General features: G+C 56.1%; 1 pseudogene; it reads left to right on the top strand.

Moving 5' to 3' along the window:
* The first annotated feature begins 6,237 nt into the window (after window positions 1–6,237).
* LOC144156294 (uncharacterized) lies at window positions 6,238–9,613 on the top strand (annotated as a pseudogene).
* Window positions 9,614–10,180: the final 567 nt, after the last annotated feature.

The raw sequence follows: 10,180 nt of genomic DNA on the forward strand, positions 1-10,180 counted from the left end.
TTTTTGCAAGGGGGGGGGCATCCAGTAGCGGGGGGGTGTACGGTTGGATAGCACCAAAAAGGCGCTATTTTTGGTTAAAAAAGTACAAACAGCGAATTAGAACCAGACTTGGAGGATATACATTGGATTTTATTACTGAACAAAGAAATAAAGTTAATAAAGAAAATGCGAAAAGTTACTGTCACTTTGTAAAGAGTGGCCAGTCTCGCTGAGTGAGGGTTCTCGACTCACGCCAACTGATCACCAGCACACAGTACAATACATTCAAATACACAGTACTGCACTCCGTCAATATTCCTTGCATAGCAGCTGCAGACGCCTCGGGTTTTTCTGGGCAAATTGCGAGATGACATGTGTGATGAAGTCTGTTGAAATGGCTCACGCAACAAAGATACTACTCGCCTCCCTGGCTTTTAATGCAGTGGAGGCGTACAAGCGTTTTCAGGGGCTGATTTATAGGTTTTGTTTCGAGGCTTGGGTGGTGCCGACATTTCGCAATTTTGAAGGAAAGGGTGTACAAGGTGATGGGACGGCACGGGAGGATGTTACACTCTTCTCCCTACTATAGGGGTAGCGGTGAAGATTTTTTGCTAGATATAGCTGCAACTTTGTCCGAAAACTGAAGTTCTTGCGGTAAGACTGCATAAATCTAGAGTTTAGAAAACAAAAAAAAGAGCCAAACCTTTCAGAATTGTTCGCTATATTCAATAGCCCAATAGCCAGCACAGGCAGTCTGTTTCACTGCCGTCTCATGACCGGCAATGTTAGTCAGTGTCTAAAGTGCAATGTTGACCGCAATCCTGAAGGGCGTTCCATACGGATACATAGGACCTGAGTGTGCTAATCATTTGAGTAGCGTGGATTGTTGCGCTAGTTGGTTCACGTACATAACTAAAAAAACTTTGCGCTAAAGGACGGGACAAAGGAGAGAACTTCAGTGTCGTTCTCTCCTCTCTTCCGTCATTCAGGGCAAAGTTATTTTAATTATTGGCCAACCAAGCTGTGCAGCTTTTTTGTAGTGCATAAAAATATCCGAATTTCCAAGGGGGGGGGGGGGCAGTTGCCCCCCCTTGCCCCCCCTTCCGGACGCCCATGGCCCCAGCCCAGCAGCAGCAGAGCAGCCAGGCACCTCCAGCACGGCCGAGACGAGGGCGGTGGAGTCTACGGCAGCAGCGGGAACACCTAGACCTTGTCCTTCGAAGCGTGGGAGAGCTTCTGCCTTCTGACAACCCCCTCCGACCCCTGTGCGTCCAGGCTGTGCAGGGACGACAACTCCCCGCTCCCCATCATGGTTAGGAGCCGCCACAAACAGCCTCCGGTGCCCACTGTGCTGCAGTGGAACGTCAACGCGCTCCGCCCGCGTCGTGCAGAACTGAGCGCGTACCTGCTGCAGCACGCGCCCGATGCGGTGGCTCTGCAGAAGAGATATGTACGTGCGGGTGATGGCTCGGGGTTCACGCTGCCGGGATACACGGGCTACCTTAGCCCCACGGTGCCCACGGCGTGTGACAGCAGGCAGTGCTCGGCAGTGGTGTGCGGCGACCCCTCCCACCGCCCAGGATCCTCGCGGGCATCACTGTTTGTGCTTAGCGACGTGCAGCACACAGTGCTGGATACCAGTGCGGTAACTACGACTGTGCAGGAGTGTGTGGCAGTGACGCTACGTCTCATGCCGGGTGGTGACGTGACTGTGTGCAGTGTGTACGTACGGCCCAACCAACACTGGGACTCGAGCCTCCTGTATCGGCTGGTGTCCCTCTGCGCAGCCCGGCATCTCCTCTGTGGCGACTTCAACGCACATCACACTATGTGGGGAGATGGCCGGACTGACACACGCGGAGAACACCTGTGGGACGCCATGCTGCGCCTCAACCTGACTGTGCTGAACACCGGTGAGTGCACCTTTAGGCGAGGCAATACCACTGCCACGGTCATTGACCTCAGCCTGGTGTCAGCCGGGGTTGAGGCCACCTGGAGGTGGGAGCCCAGCACCTGGGACTCGGAACACCACCCGCTGCACATCGCACCAACCGGCAAGCCGGACAGGCGACCCACACTGCACCACGTCACCCACTGGGACCCCTTCCGGCGCTGCCTTGCTGAGGAGGACCTGGGGGAGGGAGAGGAGCTGTTCGCGGGCCTGGTTCGCTGTGCCAAGCGAGCCACGCGGAGCTGCTCCATTGCCAAGGACGCCACCCCGGAAGACCTGAAGCTGCTGCAGCTGCGAGCGGAGTGGAACCGGGCTGAGCAGCCAGGACTGACTGGACGGCGTACCGCTGCGTGGGCGCGGCCTGTCGACGGCACGCCAACCGCCTCAGCAGGCAGCGTTGGGCCGAGCTGTGCGTTAGCTCGGAGGCCGACCCCCGCTGCCGCCGCCTCTGGGTCATTTTCCAGTCGGTCCTCAAGCCCCGTGGTAACCGCAACCCCCTGGCCGCCCTGGCCATCAGGAGGAAGGCCAGCTACGAGGAGCTGACCGAGTACTTCGTGGAGCACTTCCTGCCGCCACACCAGGCAGCGGCTGGGCAGGTGGTTGCAGTGCTGGAGGAGTCAGAGGGACGACATCCCCTCGATGACGCCCCGATCACGGAGGCGGAACTTCGTGGGGCGCTGCGCTCCTGCAAGCGGAAGTCAGCACCAGGGGCAGATGGCCTCACCTACCAGATGCTACGCAACCTGGACTAGGTGGTGTTCGCGAAGCTTTTGGCAGCCTACAACCGCATCTGGGCGACAGGGCGGCTACCTCCCGATTGGCTGCTGGCCATCCTGCGGCCCCTCCCCAAGCCAGGCCGTGGTTTTGGGGCAGTTACGGCCTACCGCCCCGTTACCCTCACCTCCAGTGGCTGCAAGCTGCTGGAGCGGGTGGCCCTGCGCAGGGTGCAGGCCATCACGCCGGAGCAGGAGTTCATCCCGGAGCAGCTCACGGGGTTCCGGAGGCATAGGGCTGCGACGGACTCCATTGCCGACGTGGTGGCAGCACTGCAGCATGCCCGGGCCACCAGGCAGGTGGCAGCCCTGGTGCTACTTGACGTCAAGGGCGCCTTCGACAACCTGCAGCGCCCTGCCATCTCCCTGGGCATGGAGGAGGCAGGCATCGCGGGCAAGCTGCGGGGTTTCGTCGAGGCGTTCTTGACGGGCCGCACGGCACGGGTGCAGGTGGGCAGCGCCCTGTCGGCGCCCCGGCCAGTGGACGTGGGCACCCCGCAGGGCTCAGTCGTCAGCCCCTTCCTCTTCAACCGGGTCATGGCGGCACTTGTTGGAACTTTACTCCCTAGACGAGAAAGTGATCGCACGTATGAGTAGAAGAGGACGATGACGAACGATGGCGGAGACCGCACGTGTTCTGTGTGTATTCTAATGTAAATACAGTTATTTTCCCTTAACCGAAGTCGTTGTAGTCGCGACATAGTGGTGCCGAAACCCGGGATGAACGAACGACGGCATGTACACAACGGTTGCGACCGATGCCTGAAAAGAACTGACACCGATTTCATCATGACCGAATCACGAACGGAGCCTGCTCAAGGTCAACTGTACCACAAACGAAGTGTTCAACACTATGCTATAACGAAGTTGATCTCCGCAGCGAAGGCTGCCATTTTGAGCGCGGACACAACGGATGAAAAAATATCCGCCATTAGCGATCGCCTTGACTATGAGTCCGGACAACTACGCAACACCGACCGCGACATCGAACCATTTCTTTCTGGCAAGTACGCTGAACAAGAGTTTATGGACACTTTTCCCCCGAAGAGATCTCCACGCCCTTTGTCTCAAGTATGAACGAGCTCCATTTGAAATTGATATCCCCACAACCGATCAACAAAACTTCAGTGGGCACTGTGACGCTTCTCGGGACGACCCGCGTCTTAAAACTTCAACAATATTTGTGACTTCCCCACTGAATGGTATTGAAAACTCAAGCCATGATACCGACGTCCATGAAGTTACACCGACAGCTACAGTCAAAGCTGAACAGAAGAATCGGACATGCGTGCGGAGAAGGGTCCACGTCCTAATGTTGTGCGGGACCTCCCGAGACCAACCTACTATGAAACAGCCAGTAGCAAGCGTGGGTGGAAGGATTCAACAGCGAAGTTAAGTTCCTGCTTCCCTGACAACAAGAATGATAAAGTGGCCTGCGCGGAGAATATTCACTGGTCCAATCAAGATTCGGCAACAAGCGAAAACCGAGCCAGAATTATAGCCATCACTTCTGACGAAAAATCCCCAAGACAGTTGTGGCGTCCATCTGACATGAAGGTATATGCATCAAAGGAATCCGTAACTAACGAAACGTGGGTGAAGCAAATAGTAAAATACCAAACAAGACAGGAAAACGACATTCGCCTCATCGCAAGATTTGCCTATCAGCTCTCTCGGTACCGATGCACAAACGTGGAACAAACGATTCGCGTCGCTCATGGTGTGCTTGGAAAAAATTCCCCGCATTTCCCCGAGGGGAAGAAGTGATAATAAAGTCTTGTTCTCTCTCTCACGAGTTGACTTTGTGCGGTTCGGTAATGTTCGCGAAAGAGAGATCTCACACACACACACAACTACAAAGAAAGAAAGATGCATTTATTCACAGACACCTATTTGTGTTGTCGTTGTACTTGATTGCTAGAGCGGATCTCAGCTTTGAAATTTCGTGTCAGTACTCCTTTAAAGGAGCCATGAAGACAAAATACAAGTTGGGTTTATTAGGAAGGCTGCTTAGTACCGATAACAATGATACCAATATCATCGCAATCTTCGAACAAATAACGGAGATATGAAAGAAAACGTGTGAAGCAGTCGCGACCCCCTAGCCAATTTCCCGCAACTTTTCTATGACGTCACGGAACCTTGTTTGTGCGATTGGCGGCCGCCTAACTGACCTGTCGCGACGACACATGACTGGACGTCTGTAATGGGGCCTCTAGTTCCATTTGACCGCATCACTTGAATGCTAACGTGCAGTAAACGCACTGAAAATTATGTTTTATTGTTGGCCCGTATGACGTCATTATTGCTCATAACGCGTCACTGTGGCGCAAAATTTGAAAGTTTTTAAATACTTCTTGCTTTTTTTTCGTTAAAAAAACATCTTTTGTGGCTCTAATGGAGCTGAGTGAGATACTGAATCCTCGTTCTTTCAAATTAACCGAAGTTGTATTTTCTCTTCATGGCTCCTTTAAGCAGGTGCATTAGCCCTTCTCACGCCCGATTCTTGGCCAATCCCCCACGTGGGTATGTGCCATGTCAGCGGCCAGGCAGCCCGCGCCCATCTCCCCCCGTTGCCAAGGAAGACGAGGAGATCCCTGGCCAATCCCCCACGTGGGTATGTGCTATGTCAGCGGCCAGGCTGCGCGCGCCCATCTCCACGTGCGCGGACATCGCCGGTGGACGCAGGTTCAGGGTCGCTTAAGAAGTGCATTGCACTTAAAACATCGGGGTCATCTTCACGACCGTGACAGCTTCCACTCGCGAAGGAAAGAGCAGGGCAACGGCAACCGAATGAAGGCTTCTCCTGCTGTTCGGCATACCTGGAAATACAGGCGCAAGAACCGTCAGCGGTGCTACCGTTTGCTCGGAACGACTAGAAACGGACCATACAGGAAACCACAGCGCTGGTGGAAGTACAGACGCAGGACCTTGGGTTAAAGAACGACGGAAGCCAGAGACCCCACCGATGCCGACGGACGTGCCTACATACCGAAGGGCCCATGAGAACTGTTTACCTCACCGGAGTCTCATCGCGTGCTGTGGAATCTGGGTGAGTTAATCGAGAGCCGCATGTCACTTTGGAAGAACGATGGCGGCGGTCCGACGTGTTCTGCTTGTGATGTGATGGAATTATAGTTCTTTTCCCTTACCGAAAGCGTTGTAGTCACGACAGCACTACCAGACTGCCTGCCGAGAGGAGGAGCACACAGGGTGTACATGTCTGTGTACGCCGACGACTTGGCCCTGCGGGTGCTGGGCCCCAAGGGGAGCTGCCGAAGCGTCGTGCTGCAGCTTCAGGCGGCCCTGGACGCGGTGCGGGCCAAGCTGGTCAGTGTTGGCCTACAGCTGTCAACGAGCAAGACGGAGGCGATGCTGGTGCACCCGGGTGCCCAGTTCCGTCGCAGGGCCAGGTGCCTGCACATCGATAGCGAGGAGGTCAGCTGGAAGACCACTGTGCGCTACCTGGGGCTCACACTGGACCCCTGGGTCAACTTCCGGTAGACCACCAGGGAGCTCCGAGCCAGGGCACAGATGGCCACCACGGTCGTGCGAAAGATGGCCGCCGAAGACCGCGGCTGCTCGCAGCGAACGGCCCTGCGGCTCTACAATGCTGCGGTTGTGGGACTGCTCATGTACGGGCTACCACAGGTCACCCTGCGCAAGCCCAGCTGGCGGCAGCTGGAGGGCTACCACCGCAGGGGCGTCCGCACCTGCCTTGGCCTGCCTCGAGACTGTCAGTGTGCAAAGACTCTGGCTGAGGTGAGGGCATGGACGCTTCAAATGACGGCGGACCAGCCCGCCCTGGGCCACATTGACCAGCTGCGGCGGGCTCAGGGAGGCAGCCCCCTGCTGCAGCGGCTGCGCACACACCGCCGCTCGCACATGGGGCGCATGTTGGCCCTGTACGAGGAAGTGGTGGCCCCCGTGGAAGCAGCCCCCCCCCCCCCCCTCCAGCCGCCCCCCTGCCCTGGAGGCCGAGGTGCACATGGACATCCCGGGCCTGCGCAGCAAGCGGCGGACGTCGCACTGCGGGCAGCTGCAGTGCGTCGTGCGGGGCGACCTGGAGTGCCACACCCTGGTATACAGGGATGGCTCCATGCGGCAGCGGCAGGGTTCGGCCATGGCGGCGGCAGGGCTGGGGGAGGCCACCAGGCAAGCCCGGCTGCCCTACGCCGCATCATCCGCCACGGCCAAAATGGTGGGCGTAAGCCTTGGCCTGGACCTTCTACTGGAGCTGGAGCCGCCCGCCGAGCGCTGCGCCCTGCTGTGCGATTATCGAGTGACCCTACTTCGGATCCGGGAGGGCGACCCGCGCTCCCTCCTGGTGTGGGCCATGCGGGGCAACGTGGCACGGCTGGCTCAGCGGGGAGCGCGCATGCGGCTGCTGTGGGTGTCAGGCCACCTTGGGCTGGAGGGCAACGAGCGGGGAGACGAGCTGGCCGCCGACGCCCACGAGCTGCCCCCTTCGCCCATGGCAGCCCAGGAAGCTGCGGATGACGCCCGCCTGCTGATCCAGCGGCATGTACGGGCCCAGCACCCTGACCTGAGGTTGGCCGCTGGAGAGGCCCCACCACCCGTGCGGGCCACACGGATGCCCCGACAGCAACGCTCGGCTGTCCTGCGCCTCCGCGTGGGGTGCGTGTTGACGGCCCAGCGAAAACACCGCCTGGAGCTCGTCGACGACCGTCGTGCCAGCACTGCCGGACGGCTGTCCAGACCCTGCCGCATCTGGTCCTGGAGTGCCCCCAGTTTGTGGCAGGGAGGATCGAACTGTTGGCCGCCTTCGGGGGATGTGCTCGGCCCCTCGAAAAATTTCTGTGGCCGCCAGGCAGTGCCAGAGAACGGGACGCGTAGTCCACGATGCCCTGGGGTCCTACCTGGACGCCTCAAGACTCCTCCCGGCGATCGTGCGTGTGTGTGTGTGTGTGTGTGTGTGTGGGTGTGTGTGTGTGCGCGCTTTTTTGCCTTCGTGTTTTAGCGTTTAGCTTGTATATATTCTATGTACTATCGGCGACAAATGAAACGCGAACGCGAAAATATGAACCTGAATATGCAAAATTGAAAAATACTGTTTGTAGAGTTCATATGATGGCACGCTATTGGTATATTTGGAAATCCACTTTTCCGAACTTTGTTTTTGTAACTAAGCCATTCGTCATTTTGGCTTGCATGGAAAGAAATCGCGCTATTTGTGCGTTCAGGTTCATATTTTCGTGTTCGCGTTTCATTTGACGCCAGGCACCTATCTACAAAGGCATTTGAACATATACGAGGTGAAGCTCTCTTGAAGCTGCCCTGCAGAAATACTCTTTCCGGGTATATCGGCATCCAAAGTGGCAATACGGGCTTCACAAAACTGGTTGAAGCTCGCCTTAAGACTGAGGCAGAATCTTAAGCGAGCCACAATCAAGGGTGTGCTCTATAATTGTTGATGAGACGAGCATGAGGAACAACTTCAGTATAACAAGCAGTGGGACTGCTTTGTTGGGCAAGCGGATGTTCCATCAGAAGGCGGTAGCAGCAGCGGTGTTGTTTTAGCGAACTCCCTCCTCTGCTTTGTTGTAAGTGGATCGTCCTCGTCGTACAGGATTCCAGTCGGCTGTTTCTTCAATAAAGGTCTAACGAGTAGTCAGCTTCATGAACGGGTGATCTTTGTGATAAAAAAAGTAGAAGGCTGTGGTTTCCGCATTGTACGACTTGCCCCCGACAACCAGCGAGTCAACGTAAATGCCATGAAGATGCTGGGCAAGGGCACTCTGACGTTCAACGTAGAAAACCCGTGCGACACTAACAGACCCGTCTGTTCCCCAGTTTTGACCCCTGCCATGTGCTGAAGAACGTACGCTCTCAGTTTTAGCTCATGACATAGGACCGCATGGAGAAATTTCGTCATCTTACCTGAACGATATGTATGACCTGCAGAAGAGCCTGACGGCGAAACCGGTCCGTTATCTCAGCCAAAAGCACGTCTATCCGAATGATATCGAAAAGATGAACGGGGCAAGGGCCATCCAAGTTCTGTCTCTGGCGGTGACCGCTGCGTTGGAACACTTATGAGAGCAAGCCGGACACACATGCAGCACGTCGTTTGCAACTGCAGGTCACACCATCACATTCATGGGGAACTTTTATCGCTGGTTCATACTTCTGGATACGAGCAATATAACCCAGCATTCGCGTCAAAAGTTCCCCGATGTTCGGCATTACGACGAGGCTGAAGATGACATGCTTGAGTGGCTCGAGACTATGCCTATGTACCTGGAAGATATCAAAAGAAGGTGTAGTGATCCAAGCGAGTTCCTCACAAAGGAGACATATAAGGCATTTCTAATCATCACCTTCTAGTGTTTCCTGTATAAGGTACTCCTGAAAACCGAGAACTTCATGTTTGTGGCGACTCGCAACTTCAACAGCGATCCGATAGAGTCGCTTTTTGGAACGTTGCGGATGTCTAGTGGCTCCAACGACATTTTGGATGTTCGTGCTGCGCTCTCGGGACTTCAGAAAATGCTCAAAACTGGAATCGCAGCATCGAATGTACTTTCGAATGTCGCTCACGCCCAAGAAACAGCTGCAGTAATGTCTCAGTTGCCGCCTTCTGAGTCCCCGCCACCATCAACTTCTTCTCAGCTTTCAAGCTTCAAAGGCTCAACGCTGATGTTTTGCCGTCTCAGCTGCCTTCACTGCAGCTATCAGCAACAGTGTATGTCGGTGGCTACGTTGCCACGAGCAGATGAATTGCGAGAGTTGTGACGCCATTTCTACAAAGCTTGGAACGAAGCAACCCCTGTTCACATTCACCCGCAACCAGGACCGGGGTGGACTCCTTTACCCCTCACACCTATTGCTTTTCGCGCGACACTTTTTTTGGAAGTTTTTGCTCAGCAAAAACTCGCGTTTTTGCTGAGCAGGTGCACTCAAGGAGAACCAAACACTTCCCAGATTCCTTAGCACGCTGGTGGACTACGTAGTTCCAATTCTGTGTAGTTCCAAGCTACTCAAGTGCACGCGCAGCAGTGGGGTGCACGGCCACGCATGCGACGGACAACGGAGCACGATACGTCGACGTGGCGAGGTACCCGGACAAGCCGGTAGCCTACGCCGTGGCGGTGTGTGCGGCGACTACCGGATAGCTACGAGCGTCGTGCAGCGTGCGGGCGCGAAGCCCGGGACAAGCGGAGGAGCTGGCCATCGCGTTAGCCCTGACGGACCCACAGTGTACCACGGTGCTGAGTGATTCGAGGAGCGCGATCATGAACTTTGCAACGGACAATGTGTCCCCGCGCGCCGCCAGGGTGTGCGGGGCCCTAAGACACAGAACGATGCCGGTCACCGTGAAGTGGTTCCCGGCCCACATGGGGCCGGTGAGCACCGGAGAGAACCGCAATGAGGGAGCGGACCGGGTGGCGCGTGCGCTCACAAGTCGCGACGCGTGCCCGAGCCCCCGACATGCGGAAGACGAAGACCGCGACGA

Source organism: Haemaphysalis longicornis, unplaced genomic scaffold (assembly GCF_048455015.1).
Source record: "Haemaphysalis longicornis isolate Haplotype H1 unplaced genomic scaffold, Haemaphysalis longicornis Haplotype H1 scaffold_1, whole genome shotgun sequence".
NCBI classification, from domain to species: domain Eukaryota; kingdom Metazoa; phylum Arthropoda; class Arachnida; order Ixodida; family Ixodidae; genus Haemaphysalis; species Haemaphysalis longicornis.